The sequence below is a fragment of the Phasianus colchicus genome, chromosome 5 (assembly GCF_987193195.1).
Source record: "Phasianus colchicus chromosome 5, bPhaCol1.hap1.1, whole genome shotgun sequence".
In the NCBI taxonomy this organism is placed as follows: domain Eukaryota; kingdom Metazoa; phylum Chordata; class Aves; order Galliformes; family Phasianidae; genus Phasianus; species Phasianus colchicus.
This window is the reverse complement of record NC_143440.1, coordinates 57,288,759-57,308,929: the sequence shown is the minus strand read 5'-3', so window position 1 is coordinate 57,308,929 and position 20,171 is coordinate 57,288,759. Positions and strand designations below refer to the sequence as shown.

Below are 20,171 nucleotides of genomic sequence, written 5' to 3'. Positions count from 1 at the left end.
ACGGGCATGTCTTTAGATGCTCTCTGATCTCAGCCAACATCCGCTGCCTCCAGTCATGCTCCACCTATAGGTGCTTTCTGACCCGAACTTCCAGGTTGTGGTCAGTGCAAAAAGAACAAGGACTGCATTGTGCATCCTGCTGGGACATGACAAAGCATCCTAGAAGACTCTATTTAATTGAAACACCAGCAAATGGAATGTCTGGAAAAACATCATAGGTTCTCATAAACAAATTGCCCCATTCTCCCATGTTTCACACTCTCCAATCCTTTGGATTTTGTTTGTTTTTTGTTTAACCTTTTCTTTAGTACATGTTATTTTGGAGCTTATTACAGGGGAATACTTATGGGCCAAGCTTGTTCGTAGTTATGACTGGCTTGCTTACAAATTACCCTTTAATCAACAGATTTAATATTAATTAATAATTCATAGACTGCTCTTAGGATAAAATTGCATAATAATGTCTTTGATGCAGCCCAAAGTGTCCATTGTAGATGGCATAAAATATTAATTAGCAGGAAAATGCAGTTAGGAGAAAACTCTTTTAATTATGTAATAGGCCTCATTACAATGGGTAATCAACAATGCTTCCAAATTAGCCCACTGGTAGCATTTATCTATATATAGCAAATAAACTTCTGTTTGCAGAAAATGTGTTTGAATAGTCAGCTCCTTAATTGATGTCAGGCTGTTTTTAAGTCGCTGCAATCCCTCCCCATATTCTGAGATCGCTCTGCTGGATGGGCTGCACGTGAAGCTTAGGGAATAATGGGGAAAATTGTTCACAAATATTTGTTGAGATACGCAAGCAAATTTCAGTTTGACCTTTCATAGGACCCTCATCTGAATACTGGAGCATTTTGCTGACAGCGGTGCCCAGAGAAAAATTTAAAGCGTTGATGCATGAATATCCCTTGAATTTCACATTGTACGTTGGGTCGCATGACTCACACTGTCTGCTTTGTTGGGAAGTTGCATAAATCACCCTGTCAAGTGACTACGGATCGTGTGGCCAATACAGCCAAAGCTGAACCTTTGGAAGGAAGATGGGAAGGAGCTTGGAAGCAGAAGCCTCAGTCATAATCGCCATTCCCAGGTGACTTGTGTAAGACACTCCATTGAAATGATTGGGATGCCTGAAATGAGTCAAACCAGCCAAGGTCAAATCCATGTCTACATTGTGTCTAGAAGGATGTTGCTGTTTCCGCGTTGATTTTGGGAGATATCTGGGCTTTCTCCCCAAATAACTACCTTTATATACAGCTATGGTCCAGCCGGATCCAGCTCAGACCTTTCGTGCAGGGATGTGGATTTATTGTGGTGTGTCCCCTGTTCAGCCCCGCAAACCTTCATCTTTTACCACAGATAATTAGCAAAAGGTATTAACAGCCTGCAGTCAGTCGCTAAGTCATACTTATGGCCACTGATGTCCCTTGGATGGACAGTGTGAATCCTTGGGATCTGATGACCTTTGCTTGTTCTCTGTGCTCCTGTTTGTAATTCTCCTTTTAGTGCTGCACAATACCAACAGCCTGAGTTTTATCCATGTTGTCAAACAGACGGACGCTCTATTATTAGATTTGTTCTAGCAGACACCTAGCTATATTGGACAAATGTAATTGATAGTCTCTACAATCTGCAGACACAGATTTCTGCCTCCTTCGGTGTCTGGTCATTTCTATTCATTTCATCTCTGGAATCTAATGTAATAAAATTATAAAAGGCTCTAACTCCTCAGCACTTAATCAGCTTAGTATGAGAGAATTACATCAGCAGCCCTTAGGTGTACTTTATCCTGCAAAGGAAATCTCACATTAGGAGACAATCTCATTATTTTGACTACTAAGGATTGTGTGAATTTCTTAAGAGCCGCCAAGAATACGGAAGAGTTTAGACAGCTGTGGCTTCATTTATAGCAGACAAAGAGCAGGAGGAGTTTGTTTTGCCAGCAAGGCCAGCGAGACGTGCAGCCTGGACCCACAGCCAGCATCCTGAATCTCTTATGAGATGCTCCCAAAGTTCCACTGTGGCCTTCCAGTACATCAACGGAGCACATAAACAGGAGGGGGAACGACTGTTTGTGAGGGTGGATGGTGATAGGACAAGGGGGAATGGTTTTAAACTGAGACAGGGGAGGTTTAGGTTGGATATGAGGAGGAAGTTTTTCAGCCAGAGGGTGGTGAGGCACTGGAACAGGTTGCCCAAGGAGGCTGTGGATGCCCCATCCCTGCAGGCATTCAAGGCCAGGCTGGATGTGGCTCTGGGCAGCTTGGTCTGCTGGTTGGCAACCTGCACATAGCAGGGGGTTGGAACTGGATGAGCACTGTGGGCCTTTTCAACTCAGGCTATTTTATAATTCTATGATCCAGGGTAAAAAGTAAGAGCATGTTTAGAGGTAGGCAGGGACTGCATGGTACAGCTATATTTGCTGTTGCTCAAGGTGATTTCCATGCTCACTGGTCTTAGGTTCAGCAAAGGATCTACCAGGTTAATGATCCCCTTTTCCTCTTGAAAGACATGCAAGTGCCTCCTCCTCCCTCCTCCCTCCTCTGTTCCTTCATCTCAGTTTCTAGAAAATATCTTCCGGCTGATGCAGTGGCACAGCTGCCCAGGGAGATGCTGGGGTCCTCATTCCTGGGGGTGTCCAAGATCCATGGAGATGTAGCACTGAGGGATGTGGTCAGTGAGCATGGTGGGTGGGTTGGGCTTGGGCATCCTGGAGGTCTTTTCCAACCTGAACAGTTCTGTGATTCCGTGATTCTATACCCCATCCACAAACCCAGGTTTCTCACCCTGGAAGGATCAGTCTGTCTTTGTGCCCTGCATAGGTCCGTGTGTCTCTTACCTTGAGCCCAGCTCTGCCATGAGTCTTTTAATTCAGTGTTGGCTTGGAGGGCATCAGTGGGGTGACACGCTGCCTCCATTGGTCTGCAAAAACCACAAAGTTAGCTTTCTTGTCTTCTTTTTTTCTTTTTTTTTCTTTTCATATTTTGATTTATTTCTACCTCTAAAATTTCAGCAGCTGCAAAGATAAGGTCAGCAAGAAAGTCTGCGGTAAAGCAGGAGGAAAAACCAACTCTTCTGGGCTGCATTACTACAAAGCCACTGTGTCCCACATCTGCTCCCCAGCCCTCACTATGGGCAGCTGGAGTTCAGCAAAAGCAGGATTTCTGAGCTTATTTTTGGCACATCCAGATACAGACCTAAAGAGAGGAGGAGGAGGGCAGGGAAGATGTGGAAAGGGAGAAAAAGAAGTTCAGTGTAGATTACAGGAGCTTCACTTTCACGTGCGTTGAGGCTGGGATTGTCCAACACTGCTCCCTCCTTCTCCTCAGCTCTGAGCCATGGGATGGCATTTATGCATCTCTGGGCACTGGAGTTATTTTAAAAGAAAACAGCCTGCTTGTTTTCCAGTCCAAGTTGGCTCGGCCAAGCTCAGTCCCTCTAACCACAGTCTGGGCATTTATTTTAGTCCTCTAGACTTTCTGAGGCATTTCTTGGGGCTGTTTGTCTGGTTCTTGCTGGGAGTGATGGAACAGGATAAAAATAGAGAGGAGACCCAGGCTTGGGTTCGTTCGTTTGAAAAATTCACCATGGAAATCAACGCAAGGCCAAGTAGTAGGAGAGGATCCCACTACATCTTGGAGCCAAGCACGGGGCAATTTTGGGTGGCTTTCACTTCACTCTTGCGTCTGAATGCAGGATATGGATTTATTAAAAACAGTAAGAATTTCTGTTTCAGCCTCAGTTCAGGCTTTGGGGGCTGGAATTGGTTATAAAAGAAAGAGTGGAGCCCTCTCCATCATCACACTGACACTGGAACGTGGGGCTTCCATTGAAATATTAGCCGTGATGAGAGGTGCACCTGAATTTGAAGTTAAGTGACACCGAATCACATTCTTTTTGGTCACATCAGTGTAATGGGAAAGCATTGGGCTCTCGAAGCCCAGCCTTCATTTTACAGCACGGAGCTGCTTGCTGCGGGTCGTGCCTGGAGCCAGGTGGCCGGCATCTGCTCAGTGTTTGTCACATTATCCTCTCCTCTGGGGCAGCCTGAGCAGCCACTCGTGTTGTTTTGTCCCTGTTAATTTGAGAATGTGTTGTTTTGCCTTCCCGAGGTGAGCAAAGTGCCCTTTGCACGCGATGGGGAGGTCTGTGATGGCTCCTGGAGGGGTTCATCCCCATCGCCAACGACCCCCCTGAGAATGTGCTGCTAATGCACAGCTGAGCTCTGCCCCATGCACAAAGCAATGGCCACCAATGGAGTTTGTTACTGGTTTGCTCATCTGGCCCAGAGCCTGACCGTGGGGTGCTTCAAAGATAAAGGTGGTGACCCTGAATCCCCAGAGAAGAGAGAAGAGGAGAGGCCAGGATTGAGGACACGGGCTGCAAAAGCTCCCTGGGGCACTCAGATTGCCAAGGACTTGGGCTTGGGTCTGTGCTGCAGCTGTGGTTCAGCCCTGAGCTGCCAAGAAGGTCATCGTCTGCCCAGGCAGGGAGGTTGCACGCTCAGCACAGAGCTGTAGGATGGTGCTGGTGAGCAGCTCAGTGCTGGTGTGGGCTGAGGGTTTCATCTGGAAGCACAGGACTTGCTCCAGTGCAACGCAGGAAGAAAGTGCACTGGGATACATAGGGCTGCTTTGACATGGATGTGCAGGGGAAGGAGACTTCTTTCATACAGTGAAAGCAGCCCCAGTTAGGCAGTCTTGGGGCATTTCTTTGGGGTCTAAACTTCCCAGGAGCTTGCCCTTGCCTTAGGACTGATTATTATGCATCTCCTCTTGCTCCTTTATAGCTCATCTTTGCAGAGCTATAATTCAACCAGCATTATTATGGTCTGCTGACTGTTGCCTCTATCATATTTCCTCCTGGAACTTGCAGCACAGCCCTGGTGCTATTATTTTTGAATGTCCTTTAAGCAGAACTGTTCACACCTCTTGATTCAATTTGCTGAGAGTCTCTTAGCATTCCCATCGCTTATCTAAACATATCATATTTCAAGGTTTACTCTGTGGTTATAAAAATTTGCTGTTGGCACTCAAAATAAAACTCTTTGCTGGATCTTAGCCTAGTAACAAATGTGTTGGATCGAGCTGGGCTGGAGAAAAGAGGGCTTTAGGAATTTATGAGATAGGGGCCTCCAAACTGGAAGGTTTCAAGCTGATCTCCCTGCTCTTAGATTTATCGTTTCAGACAAAACAAATCCAAACTGCAGTACTTTTTCTGACCAAAGAGGAGCCTCTAATGAAGACACTTGAGGCATCGATTGAAAGTTAACCTCCGCTCAGCTCCAGAAAAAGGGGATGCCAAAGGCAAGGGGACACTGCCTGTGCAGTGGATGCCATGGGTGGATGCCATCTGTGGTATCTTTTGCTTAGAAAGGATGAAACAGCCATTTCTAATATCCATTTCAGGTTGGATATTACGAACAATTTCTTCTCGGAATGAGTGGTGATGCAGTGGCACAGCTGTCCAGGGAATGGTGGGGTCACCGTTCCTGGAGGTGTTGAAGAACCATGGAGATGTGGCACTGAGGGACATGGTGGGAGTGGGTTGGGGTTGGGCTTGGGGATCTTGGAGGTCTTTCCCAACCTTAATGATTTTAAGATCTTATAAAAGGGGATGGTGATAGGAAAATGGGAGGTGTTGGGAATAGGTGTGATAGAAAAGCAGGATGCTGGATCTATCTCATAGCTGGAGGAAGTGCTCTCCGCAGGTGGATGAGTAACATGGCTGGAAAGTTGTCCTGGCACAGTATCCATGTAAGGCAAAAGCAAAAGAAACATCCCACAATGTGATCACATGTTTTCAGTCATCCACTTTGCAGAGGCCCCTCGTTCAGACTCTCACTGGGCACACTCAGGGTAACAAGTGGCCACACAGGACTGGGATGCTGGGGGTGGGTGGGCTTTGGCAAACATTTACAGGTTTTTATGGGTCAACTGCTTCATCTCTCAAGCTGGAAACCTGTGGGAATGTGGGTGATGGTCAGGCTGGAACCTGGCCAGGAGCTGGTGGTCATCAAGACCAGAACCTCTTCCCTTCTGGATGTGCACAGCCTGATGCATATCGCTGACCTTGGAGAAACACTTCCCATGTGCTTATAACTCCCACCAACACCTCCATTTTTGGGGATCCAGTTTGAATCAAGGAACTATGTTATCATACAGTCACATAAATATATAATTGTTTGAGTTGCAAGGGACCCTTAAAGGACATCTGGTCCCACTCCCCTGCAATGAACAGGGGCACCCACAGCTCCATCACTGCTCAGAGCCCATCCAACCTGACCTTGGGTGTCTGCGGGGATGGGGCACTCATTTGACTGTATTGAAGGCAAAGGGGCTGGATGAAATGGGAAAAGAACTTCCAGTAAAGGTGCTCTCAGAGCAAGAAAAGACAGCAGCTATGGAAAAGCAGCTCCTCTTTCTTTTAGTAAAATGCCCACTAAACTGAATGTGTGCTCTGCAGCCAGGATATTGTGAATTCCAGCCCAAACTGCAGTGAATTCAGACCATGTTGTTGGCAGGCGGATGCAGTTATTCTGCAGGTAGGCAGCAGCACACCCTCTGCCAAGCTGTAAATCAAACTCCCTAAGGTTTTCAGGGCAGTCTCTGGGAAAACGCAGCCGCAGTTCAAATAATTATTGAACTGTAGCAATGAAAGAGGCCTGCCATGCTGGGCCAGGGCCCTGGCTTACAGCTCCAGCTCTCAGTTCTTGCAGATTAATCCCTGCTTGCAAAATCTTTCCTATCAGCTCAAACATTCCCCATAGCCCAAAGGGCTTTGCAATCCAGTAAGGATTCCTAGAGCATTCTAGGCCTGGGTTCTGCTTTGAGCCAATGCAAAGTGCCTCTGAACTCCAGCAGATTTGCACTGTACTGCCCCAGTGCTCATGCTGGGGCCTGGAAAACCCCTTTGCAAAACCCTTTAATTCCTCTGGAACATCAGGAGGAATAGGGATGGGGCATGGTGGGTCCAAACCTGTTTCAGAGGAAGGATTGCGTTAATATTGCCAGCTTCTGCCCATCCAGTGGGGCAGAGAAGCTGCCCACTTTCCACCCTTCACGCCCACATGTAAGGATCTTAGAATCATATCATAGAATGGCCAGGGTTGGAAGGGACCTCAAGGATGATGAAGCTCCAACCCTCCAGCACAGGCAGGGCCACCAACCTCCACACTTCATAGCAGCCCAGGCTGCCCAGGGCCCCATCCAACCTGGCCTTGAACACCTCCAGGGATGGACGGGGCATCCACAGCCTCTCTGAGCAGCTGTTCCAGCACCTCACCACTCTCATAGCAAATAACTTCCCCCTGACATCCAACCTAAATCTTCTCTCTTTCAGCTTGAAACCATTTCCCCTTGTCTTGCCATTATCCCTTTCAAAGAGTTGAATGAGGATGTGAGGTTTGCTCCAATCCAAACCCACAGCAAGGGCAGGAGGACCAAGGAGATGAGCAGTCTGTGCATCCTGCAGAGACAAGGATTCTCAGCTGCCCTCGTTACCTGGCAGTATGTGAGACACTCAGATGATTAATTTTAGATTTGCTCACATCAGCATTTTGTCATCTGAGCTGTGAAAAGCAAAGCAGAGAAGTGAGAACACTGTTTGGAAACGCATTAGTGATCAGGGATGTATTGCTCCGTGTTTACAGCCTGGCCTTTAAAGTGTGCAATGACAGCTGCACGAAGGAAATGTCTGATAAAAGATCACTTTATTTCAAGACAACACTGTGAGGCTGTACCAAATATAATGAGTAGGAATGGACCATAGGCTGAAGGCTCCTATTCCTTACCATCACATTGGACGTGTATTACTCAGCCAGCAGGCTGCCAGGACACTTTGGGGATCACCGTGGGACTCTCCTTGGGTAAGTCCTTGCCCTTAAATAGCTTCACCCTGGCACAGATGGAAGCTATGCTTGTTCTTTCCAGGCTTTTCCCCCAGGATGGAGCTGAGTCAGTGCCATCAGGGCATCCTTCACACTGAGCCATGAGCAGGTGATTTAAATCCCGGTGGTAAGTGAATGGTAAATTAGAAGCAGCTACTTCCCTTCCAGGGGGATGGTAATTTTTGCAAGGTTGGCTTGGAAGAGAATTAAAGCCTCCCCAGAAATATAAAAGGACAGCCACAGACATGGAGTAAGATGTTTCAGGAATGGTTTAGAGGGTGGATGATGGAATGGAGAAGTGTTTCCTGCTTGTTCCCGTGTCTCCTGAGGCTGTGATTCCTGCACAGGTAACTTTGATTGCAGAAGTAAAGCTGTATTGAAAACTGTAGTTTGGGCTGCTGTTGGTGCTGAGCACAGTCAATATCACCTTCTTATTTTGTAGTAGAAAATACACCTTTTGGTTGAATGGGGTTGTATTTTTGGCTAGCTCTTAGTTCATCCAAACTGATATGGGGGGGAGCGGAAGAAAGCAGGATTAAGAACCTGCTGTAGAATCAAGCTACCCTGGCTTCTGCCATGGATGCAGCCCAAGGAGATCATCCTCCTTTCTCTGTTGAGAATGCTGAGGTGCCCATCCTGAGGAAGGACCCACGCTCTCAGCATCTTCAGTTCCTAAACTGATGCAAAATACAACAGGTTAACTAGCCAACCCTAACTGCGGCTAGCAGAGGATGCAACTCCAACACTTGATACCATTTCAGCATTCCCTCAAATCTGGGGAGAGGTGGTCTGAGGTAGCGAAAAACCCAACCAAGCATAAAAAAACCACAAACTCCTTATGGCCAAAAGGCCAAACCATTGCTGCTGATCTGAGGCAGAGCACACCTTCCCAGGAGGAGCGCGCAGCGGGAGGCTTCTTTGCACGCGATTGCTGTGTTTTGGTGGGGAAAAAATAGAAGTCTGAAGGCAGCAGCTGTCCCTGTGGAGGCTCCGTTGCCTCGTTTTCTTGTGAGCTTCTGCAGCTGCAGCATCCTAGCAAGCTTGTACTGACTCATCCCATTAGCTCTATTTAAGGCTTGGGATGTGATATGTTTGTCCAGACACTGGGAGCAAAACATGTTCCCCTATTTCTTTCTTTCTTTTTTTTTTTTTCTCCCCAGTCTGGGATGTTTTATTTTAGCTTAAGGAAAACAGTGAGGAAAGGAAGAGCAAATATAACTCCTCAGGAGGCAGCAAGAGCTGCTGCGAGTGGAGCTCTGTCTTCTGAGGCTGCAAAACTCAAACCTCCCACGCCTTGCAGAGGGGTGAAGTCAACAATTATCCGTGCTATGCAGCCCACAAAGAGGAAAAATTCAGAGGAAGTATTAACCGTGAGCAGGTCTATGGGCTGGCAAGCAGCAGACGTGGCCCCACTTGTCCCATCTTGGGCATGGTGTGGCTTGGAGGAAGCCCAAAGTTTCAAGTAACCTTACTTCAGAAAAGATCAGAAAGTAGAACTCTCCTGGGCCAGCACTGGCTCTCTGTGTACCACTACACGCTTAAGAGTGAAGACCAGACTTGCCATTTCTGCATGAGCTACCTCCAGGAAAGCCCTGAAGTATCCTCTAGTTGGTTTTGATGGAAAAACAAGAGAAATCTGACTTTTCTGCGGAATCACAGAATTGTTTGAGTATGAAGGGACCCTTAAAAGCCATCCGATCCCACTCCATGCAATGAACAGGGACACCCACAGCTCCATCAGATGGTGCTCTGAGGCCACCCAGCCTGACCTTGGGTGTCTGCAGGGATGGGACAACCACCACCTCCCTGGGCAGCCTGTGCCACTGCCTCACCAACCTTATTGTAAAGAACTTTTCCATTCTGTGCAGTCTAAATCTCTTGTCTGGTGGGGGTGTGTTACTATGACTCAGGTTCAAGACCTCACACTGGGCTTTGTTGAACCTCACAATGTTCTCCTGGTCCCACTGCTTGAACCTGCCTAGGTCTTTTTGGAGAGAGAGATATTAGAGATAATAACTCTAGACATAATGTTGTTTATCTCTAATAAGGTAGATGGCAAGCTTTGGATATGGATGGGAGTGCAAGGAGGTACCTTCCTCCATTTCAAATGAAGAACATGGGAGCTTGCTTTGAGGATACAGGAGTACACATGCAGACCCTGGATTGAGGATAAGAGAAAGATCACTTGGTTTACAAGTGCAGGTAACAGCAGGACAAGGGGAAATGGTTTGAAGTTGAAGGAGGGAAGACTTAGGTTGGATGTCAGGGGGAAGTTGTTTGCTATGAGAGTGGTGAGGTGCTGGAACAGCTGCCCAGAGAGGCTGTGGATGCCCCGTCCATCCCTGGAGGTGTTCAAGGCCAGGTTGGATGGGGCCCTGGGCAGCCTGGGCTGCTCTGAAATGTGGAGGTTGGTGGCCCTGCATATAGTGGGGGGTTGGAGTTTCATGATCCTTGAGGTCCCTTCCAACTCAAGCCATTCTATGGTTCTGTGACATTTGGTGGTTGGACTAGATGATCTTAATTGTCTTTTCCAATCTTCATGATTCTATGATATTGACTAGGTTGTGTTACATGGAAGGGTGCCTTTGCTGCTGTTTAGGGCTGGGAATTGCCTGAGGGCAGGCTTGCTGTGGTTTCCTGTGTTTGTATAATGTCTACATCAATCAACAAGATTTCCAGAGCACTGCAGGGCTGGAGTTTCAAGTGTGTGGTGCCTGCTGACATTTCGGGAGAGTTTGGCTCTCATATAACAAGGCTCAAAGGGAAGAGGGCAATAACAGCAGCAGCAGCAATCCATAATATGATACCAAGCTCCTCTGTAATTGCCTTTCTCCCATCTCGATTCTCCAGTGCAGAGACAAACCAATTGCTCTAAGGACATCCATGGAACAGCTGTAGTGGTAGTTCTGGTGTCAGACAGCATGGAGGTGTCACCAGTCTCTCCTTGCAATGTCTTATTCTCAGGCTCTAAGAGGCAGGCTCCCAGGGGAGATGCACACCTCATGTCCATGGTTGCCTGCAGAGCCCACCTATGCACTATGTCCAACAAATGCCCCCACCAAAACAAGGCTGGGTTTTGCTGTGTGAAATATTAATTTTCCCTGGAGTTTTATAAAAAAGAGCATTTTTGGTCCAGGTTCAGCAGCCTACTGCTCTCTGGCTAGGGTGAGAGGAGCACAGTCATCCATAAATTTCATGTTATCATAGGAAGGTTTGGGTTGGAAGAGACCTTCAGGTTGGATATTAGGAAACGCTGCTTCTCAGAGAGTGGTGATGCAGTGGCACAGCTGACCAGGGAGGTGGTGATATAGTGATATCACTATCCAGTGTCCCTGGAGGTGTTCCAGAACAGAACTGTGGAGATGTGGCACTGAGGGATGTGGACAGTGGGCACGGTGGAGTGGGTTGATGGTTGGAGTTGATGTTCTTAGAGGGTTTTTCCAACCAGAATGATTCTATGATTCTATAATTCTATTATTAAAACTCATCCAGGCCCAAACCCTGCCATGGGCAAGGACACCAAACCAGACAGCCCAAAGGATTTAAGGATTTATGACAGCAATCAGAAACGTGGCACCTTGCAAACAAGCGTCTGGGGCTGGAAGGATATATACTGAAGGGGAAACAATGGGAAAGCAAATGAAACAAGGAAGAACCTTCTGGACCAAGGGCCAGAACTGGGCCACAGGACTTGGGATAGAAAGAAAAGAGGTGTGAGGAGAGGAAGGGCTGCATTGTAGTGGAGAAATGGTCTGGAGGTGGGCATAGGGGCTGAGATGTGCGGGCATCAGTGTGGTCCCACGGGTCTCTAATCTGCTTCCCATTAGCAAGTGACACTGCCTTGTGGGAGTTTTGGCTTAAAAACTTGAGTTGGCTGGGGTGGAATGTCTCTCCTGCAGGTCTGAGGATGCCCATTAGCATCGCTCCATGTCTGAGCTGTCTTGGGTCTAGCCAGAGAGAGGAAGAGAGAGCTTTTCAGTATTTCTCCCCTCCTCACCCCTGAAATATGCTGTCCTTTTTTTTTTTTTTTTTTTTTTTTTTCTCTCAGAGAAGACACAAACAAAAACAAACCTCTCCAGGCAAAAGTAATCAGTTTTGCTTTGATTTTTTTTTTCTTTTTTTTTTTCCCTTCATCTTTTTCAGCCATGGCTTGCTCAGCTCCAGCTGCCTGCAGGGTTTGCTCACCATCATGTGCTCTAAAAACTCTCACTATGTGGTCAAGCAACTCTGTCCCTGTACATTTGCTGCCAGTGTAGAACAAAATAAACAGATAGCATACAGACACAGTGTAAATGCAATGTAATGCAAAACCACTGCCCCTTTTCCAGAAACAATTTTTTTGTCCCGCTAGCATTCCTTGAACAGAATGCTTGTGTGGAGGCATGAGAGCCCACTATGCCTAAGAAGGCCTTGCAAGATGCAGGTCCCACCTTGAGCATCTGTCACTTCCCTTGCAACCTTTACAGCTTCTGGTTTGAGATGAGTTTTTGGCTCCTCATCCTAGAAGGTGATCCTTCGAAGGGATTTGATGTTGGGGATGAAGTATCTGAATGTTTAACACATGCTATTCCCCTTCTCCTCCTTCTTCCCATCACCTCAGGGAGAGAGGCTCAGGCTAAAACCTCACCCAGAAAATGTAGAGGTCTTCAGCCTCCGACATGAGATCTATGCTCTTTGCCCTGGATTACACACAGAACCTTGGAAGCTGAGGAGCCCCAGGAGACATTTGCAGTGGTAGATGACAAATCAAGGTCAGCATGAAACACCAAGTACGTATCTGTGGTGGTGGAGCTGGTGCTGATTCCTGAGCCTGTCTTGAAAGCATCTCCTGAAGGTGCAGCTGGGTTCTTCTCTGGGTTCTCACCTTCTGCTCCACAGGTGACCTGGGATGGGACCAGCGTACTTTCAAAAGGAGAAGCAGCCTATGAGAAAACAGCTTTTCCTCAGCAGCATCTCCCTTGCAAATGCTCCTTGTTCCACATCCAGAAGTTTGCCAGAGCTGGGTGAGTCTCTGATGTGTGTTGAGCTCCTTTTTCCTATCTGCCTGCACTGTATGCTTTGTTCTCTTCCTTCAGAATTCATCATAACAATGGAAGGGATGCTCTTGAAGAGGCAATTTCTCCCCAGGATGCAAAGAACTGCTGTCTGCCTGTGTCACATGCAGAAAAAGCTTACAAACACATAGAAAGATACAATTTCCAGCCATGAATTCAACCCAGGTGCCAGGAACTAATGCTTTTATGAAGGAATTTCTGAGCAACAGAAAGTCCCAGATGAAAACAAGAGTGGTAGGCAGTGCTCAGAAAAGGTTACGAAATCTGAAATGTAGTTATTGAAACCTTTGAATGATCCATGAAAGAATACAACGTAAAAATGTTCTTACTCTCAAACTAGTAGAGCTGGGAAAGGTGTAGAAAGTTGGTTGCAGAGGATTTGGGGAGTTATATGAACCAGACAGGAAAGCTGGCAGCTGTAGAGGCTGCTTTGTGATGATGAAGCTGCTGCTTTTGGTGTGAGCATAATTAACGCCATGAATTCATAGGTTGAAAACTGGTGATGTGCAGGGAAATCACCTACTTAGGGACAAGCGAGGTGCTCGGTGAATTGTGGATGGGAATGCAAATTGATCATGTTAGAGGATGGACGGGGAGCTGAAAAGTGTGCCAGTGTGTCTGTGCAACCCTTTCTACTAGGGTTCATTCTGGGGTCTGTCTTGCTCCCTTCTTGGGCCAAGCTTGTTTGAGTTGGAAGGGGTCTATAAAGGCCATCTGGTCCAACACCCTGCAGTGAACAGGGGCACTCACAGCTCCATCAGGTGCTCAGAGTCCTGTTCAGCCTGGCCTTGGTTGTCTCCAAGGATGGAGTTATGTCCACAAGATTTAATGAACGTGACCAAGAATATCTATTAACACCCTATAGCTACAGTGAGCACAAAGAGGATTGCAGAGTTTTAGGTGTTCACCTAATGCTGGAAATGCTCGTGCTGAGTGCCTTGGTGATGCTCTTCAGTTGCAGGTCTGCTCCCAGGAGCACTTCTCCACCAGTGCTGGTGTGGGGACAAGAAAGAATCCAAACTGACTGCTTGAGGAGGAAGGTCCAATGCAAAGTTGACAGTACTACCGATACCTATGGTCAATTTTAGGATGGGGAGGAATGGTCTCAAGTTGCACCACGTTGGTTCAGGCTGGATATTAGGAGAAATTGCTTCTCACAGAGAATGGTGCTGCAGTGGTCCAGCTAAACCATGGAGGTGGTGGGATTACCATCCCTGGAGGTATTCAAGGAACCTGGAGATGTGGCACTGAGTGATGTGGGCATGGTGGGGGTGGGCTGGTCTTGAGCTTGGGGATCTTTAGAGGTCTTTCCCAACCTTAATGGTTCTGTGACTCTATGATTTTTGGCTGAATGTCCAACTCCTCCACAAGGAGCAGGTGACCTGCTTATCTCTTTCCAGACTCTTCTCATCTTGAAGAAAAGAGAATGCAAGAAAGTTGTTTGGCGAGGGCTGTTGTCAAAAGTGCCTCTCCTACAGCATTTCCCAGTTGATCTCAGAAGGACTTAACAACATTAACTCATTAAAGATGACAGCACCCTGGGGGTGTTAAAGCCAATGGGGCATCCCATCAATCCCATTTCCATGGCACTGCAGGTGATGGGGGCAGGGGAAGGAGCTACAGAGCAGTGTTTTTTCCTTCTCTGTGGTTTTCTCTTTAACAAGGCAGCTCATGGCCACTGCAGAAGTTTTCTGTTGGTGCTGCACATTGCACTGCTGTAGCTTTTTGTGCATGGGTGATAAAAACACCCACCGTCTCGCAACTCATTAGCTCTCCTCTGGCAGCATTAGTGGTTAACAGCATAATTAGCTTCAGTGGTAAAAGGAGATTTTGTGGACCCAGGGGAGAGACTGTTAGTCTTCTGGCATTTCGGGCAACAGCAAAAGTAACAAATTGCTTGTTAGGGGCAACAGCAGAAATATTTGCATGCTGTTAAGCAACTTATGACTATAACACTGGCCTGAGGTAGCTTTATTTGGGGAGATGGAGTAAAGAAGTGGAGTGATCTTAACGTCATGAAATATCATGTAATCTCAATGAGCAGATAGAAAATGTCCACCAGGATGCCTGTGTTCATTTCTGCTTCTGGGTGGTTTGTTACTCTGTGGATATCTGCAGGACACAGTGCTTGGGCTCAGCACTGACTCATCTCCCTCCTGCAGGAAGAGACTGATTCTGTAATAAAGATAAAGATGTGCCACTGCTGGATGTGTGCACAGCATTTAGCAGGCTGGGCATAAATCAGGACAGGAATTGCAGAATAGCAGTGTTACTGTATGGTGTGCATTTGTCACCTTCAAGGTTCCTCCAGTGTCCTGGTGATGGCTACCCATGCTGGCAAATTGGTGCTCAGGTGGAAAATTTCTCCTTACTTCCAGTGTCCTGGCTCTTGAAGATGGGTGGAGAAAGGCCTGAAGGCCACATAGTGGAATAATGGACATGGAATCATTTGAGTTGGAAGGGCTTGTAAAGGACCTCTGGTTGAACTCCTCTAAATGAACAGGGACACCTACAACAAAACCAAGGTGCTTTCCTTGGAGCTTTCTCTTCTCCAGGCTGCACAGCCCCAGCTCTCAGCCTGTCCTTGTAGGGAGGTGTTCCATCCCTGGGACCATTTTTATGGCCCTTTTCTGGATGCTTTGCAACAGGTCCATGTCTCCCCTGCACTGAGGACTCCCCATGTGGATGCAGTGCTCCAGGTGAGGTCTCACAGCACAGAGTAGTGGGGCAGATCCCCTCCCTTGCCCTGCTGGCCACACCTTGCTGGTTACATCCACCTGAAAGCCATCCAAAATAATTCTGCCATTTGACCAGGGCCCAGCCCTCCTGGTCTTGGTGAGCAGCTGAAGCCAAGGTCACTTGGATGCTGCAGGAAAAGCATTTTCTGCTGGTGATGCTGCAGGCGTTGCAAGATTCATGACGTGTTGGTAATCTGGGGAACACTGGTTGCTTCACATTTCTGGTCCAAGGAAGGTCACGCAAAGTTCAGAGCAGCTTTGGGAAAATATTTGAACTTCTGGATGTTTGTGTGAACCCAACCTCTGACTTCTCGTGTGAAAATGAGCCTCTCGTTTTCTTATTTTGTAAGTACTAAGGGACAACACCATCAGTGCATGCATGTGTGTGCATGCTGGAAAAACAACTGCATTGTTTTAAGAATGTGAAAAAAGTTTGATATGAGCACATCGTTCCGAATTGCTGTGTCCCAGCGGTTGGCAGAAGGAGAAATGCCTTGGATCTTGATAGCACAACTCCACAAACACCTCAATCCCGAAACAAAATGGGTCCTATTACTGCTGGGACTCAAAGACCTGAACCCCATTGAGGAAATTGTTCTCACACCCAATCCATCATCTCTGGCCTGAGTACCTCTCTGTCCCCCTGGAGCAATTTCAGCACTGTGTATAACAGAGCGTGCATTATTCCTTAATGCAAGGAAAAGACTGGCTCGTTGTTTTGAGAAGGAAAGCAGATTTGACCATTTTGCAGTGAGCTGCAGATGCAGGGAGCAGAATGCAAAGGTGGTCTCAAGGCCCTGAGGGGTGCTTTTGGCTTTTGGAAGGTTTTTCCTCTTTTTATCCATCCTCTGGTCCTTTTTCTCCTGCTGTCAGGGCTGGATTTCCTAATATCAGAAAGCAGAAATACAACTGACTTAAAGGTTATCCATTGCATGCTGTGTGTTCACGTGCAGAAGGATTGATGTAAAAAGGAAAAGGGAGGAAAAATGAAGGGTTTGCATTTCCAAAGGTTCCAATCAAGGATGCCCAGCAGCACATGGTGTTGGTGCCCAGGACCACAACCCTGTTTGCTCCCCAGCAGATTTTGGGCTCCTTGGCCACCATTGCCCACAGATCTGCAGGGAATCTGTGTGGCATCTGCCCCTGCAATTTGATTCCTGAGCTCTGTGAAGCGTCACTAACACAGCCAAATGTCCCACCTGGAAAGGGGCATGGAGAGGGTGAGAACTGCTTAAATATGTGAAATCAAAACCCCTTTCTGATGTGTGCTATCTCCCCCTTCTCCACTCAAAAATGATGCATGGGAGCATTTCCCTCACTTTTGGTAGCTATAGAAACTTCAAACACAAGCACAGTAACCAAAATATGTCTCTTTGCCAGTGCTTTTCCCTGACGTGAGCCTCCCAAGCAGCCCTGCAAGGCAACAGGGAGCCTCAGCCTGGCATTGGCCATATTTATTTTGCCAGCTGGAAACAAGCAGCACACATTCATGAGGTCGAAATTGAGAGAGATGGATGTGGATACCAGGGATTGACTGACTCAGGGAAGAGATGCTCCTCTATACGGTGTAATCTGGGAGCACTTGTGTTACTATTGTGGGCTTGCTATAGCAGATGGACCAGAGAGCCATTCAGGCTGGGAAAGCCCTCCCAGAGCCCCAACTCCAGCCCATCTCACCATGCCCACTATGCATCCCTCAGTGCCACATCTCCATGGCTCTGGAGCACCCCCAGGGACGGTGACCCCACCTCTCCCTGTGAAGCTGTGCCAATGCATCACTGCTCTTTCAGGAAAGAAATTTTTCCCAATATGCAGCCTGAAATGGGGATGTTGGACAGGGAGGGCAGGGATGCTGGGAGCAGAGTATGCCAGGAGCAGCTTGTTGGCAACTGAGAGAAGCGTGAGGCACCTCTTGGTGCCAAGTGAGCACCAGATCTCATCATTCAATACTCCCCCCTTCCCCAGCACATAAATAAATATGAACCCTTCCCCCTCCCCTAGGCAGTGGGGCAGCCAAGAGGGTTGCTCTGCTCTGTATCAAACTGCAGCACGTGGCACCCTCTTTTCTTTTCCTACATTCTATTCCAAAGGGGTAATTTGGTTACAAGAGTCTTTTTGGGTGGTTGGTTTGTTTGCTTTGCTGGAGCTAGCAGAAGAAAAGCACTCCTTTTTTTCTTTTCTTTTTCTCTCCTTGCAAAGGAGGAACAGGTGGTTTTCCCATTAGCAAGGGCTCCCTATGTGGATGGTGCTTGGGTGGGCTCCAGAGTGCGGAGGCAAAGAAGCAGCCCCATGGGATGGGCTTGCTGTGGTTGCCACCATGCACCTTCCCCATCTGAGATCAGCTCCCAAAGGACGTCAAGGTGCCCACCATCACCCAAATCTCCTCCTGATCCTTTAAGAATCAGGATAAGGCCAGGAGGGACCAGTGATGTGCTGGGGTCAGAAGGGAGGAACCTTGTAAGAAGGGTGGGAGGGGATCAGTTGGACAAAGTGCCAAAATTGGAGGAGATGGCACATGGAGAACATTCCCATACATCTATTTTCTTAAAAACAGGGCTGTTTCCGCAGCTGCCTGCATTGCCTGTTCCCGTGCCTTGCTTCTCTATTGCCAGGAAATTTTCCCTGATAACTTTCCTAACTGATGTCTTTCTTTGCTTCAGATAAAGCTGATTTCCTCCCCTGGTGGCAGCAGCGGATGCAGAGAACAATAGGTACGGTGCCTGCTCAGGGAACAACTCCTGCTCCCCTGTGCCATGCCCAGCCCTCAGCTGGGGATGGAGGGACCCGAGGGAAAAGCCAGCTCCAGAGGAGTGGCTTGGAAAAGAACATTGCAAAAATTCATGGAAAGCAGTGATTGAATGAAGAATGAGGTCATGCATCTGTTCCAGGAAACGTGCAGCAAAATATGTGTTTACTGCAGAAATTTTATGAAATGGATAAAAATAAAAGAATCTCATCCCTAGAAAGATGCAGGAGATCAGAGGTACCTGAGGGCAAGCAGCCACAGAGCTGTGACCAGCCCCAGGAGCCCCTTTTTGGTGTCTGATCACTGATGTGAAACTGCATATTGCAAAATCTGCAGCAGGACATATCCAGTTATCACTGTCTCTAGGTAATGTAGATAAAACATTTGCTTTTTTATTTTTCCCTTAACAGTGGATAGTGAAAGAGTCTTTAATCCTCCCAACGTGGGCTGACTGCATCTGGTTGCTCGTCAGCATCCACCCTGGGCCACCACAGTCTCAGGCTCTATTTGGGATTACACACCTCCCCAAAAGCTGTTCTCCAGTTTGGCTGGTGCGGTTATCCATCCCAAATGCAGCTCTTTACTTCTCCAAGTTTGGTCTAGCTCCTTCCAAATTATCACTGTGAATTTATTCAGATCGTTGCTAGTCGTCTGCCTTCCAGACGCCTTGCAGCCCTCCCAGCCCAGAGTTATTGTAATGCACTCTTCAGTCAATCATCTGGGTTGCTAATGCAAATTTTGTATGCCTGGGCACCAGACCCCCTGCAGTTTGGCAGAGAGCATCCAAAGCCATACACTGAGCATGAGATGTCTCCTGTGCACTGTGTACCCACTGCATGGCTTTCGTCTGGCTCTCGAGGGTGACCAGGAGATGTGGGATGAACGGTCTCTGAGCTTTGGGGATGCAGCAGATCCTTTCCATGCAATGTCAGAGGTTAGCCATGTTTAGCTATTTAGAGCTTGGCAGTGTGTAGGAAGGAGGGAGAAAGCATAAGGGACCGGCGTATGTTCAGATGCTCCATAACGATGTCATCTGAAGATGATTTACATCGGAGCTGGGACATATGCTGTGCTTTATCACCGCCGTCATCTACCAGGATGCGTGCTGCCACCTGATTACATGCCCACATTTCTTCTTCTTGGCTTTACTCTTCACTCATTCCCTGCAGAGACACTGACTGTGGGTCCTCAAGGTGGAGCAATGCTGTCCTGGAGTTATGGAATCTCCTTGCCTTGGGAGCCAATGCACCTCTTAGCACCCAGGTGCTAAAATCCATCAGGACTGACTCCTGGGAAGGGAAAAAGGATAAGGACAATTGGGGAAAATTGATGGCATTAAACATCTCATCATGTTTCCCGTTGGTTAGAAATGATCAACATTTTTCTGCATTGTTTCTACACACTTACCTAACATGTTCTTAAATGTTTCCAGTGCTGCACTCCTTTACTTCCCAAGCTAATTCATTACCTGTCCTTAATTAACCCTGTCATTAGGAAGGTTTCCTCAAGTGTCACCCAAATGTGCTGCGCTTTGATCCACCATGTTACATCCTACCCATCACAGACAAGGAGAACCATGCACTCCTTTCTCTGAGGGAATGTTTTGCCTCTGAGGATTGATGGGAAGACTCCCTTCTCTCTTTTTTTGCCAGTTTCCTTCAGTTCTTCCTCGTTGGGTTCTGTTTTCATCATCTTTCCTTCAACCTATGGGGCTCTGCCCACTTTGGATCCTCCCATGG

General features: G+C 47.5%; 1 long non-coding RNA gene across 3 annotated transcripts; it reads left to right on the top strand.

Annotated features, from left to right (window-relative positions):
* The first annotated feature begins 8,102 nt into the window (after nucleotides 1-8,102).
* On the top strand, nucleotides 8,103-19,747 carry LOC116236645 (uncharacterized). Of its 3 annotated transcripts, none has more exons than XR_004168590.2 (4): nucleotides 8,103-8,241; nucleotides 12,495-12,663; nucleotides 12,773-12,897; nucleotides 18,347-19,747. It is a non-coding gene; the product is annotated as an uncharacterized LOC116236645 (long non-coding RNA). The 3 variants fall into 3 exon arrangements; XR_016467169.1 differs by lacking the exon at nucleotides 8,103-8,241 and adding an exon at nucleotides 11,259-11,605; XR_004168591.2 differs by lacking the exon at nucleotides 8,103-8,241 and adding an exon at nucleotides 11,259-11,652.
* Nucleotides 19,748-20,171: the final 424 nt, after the last annotated feature.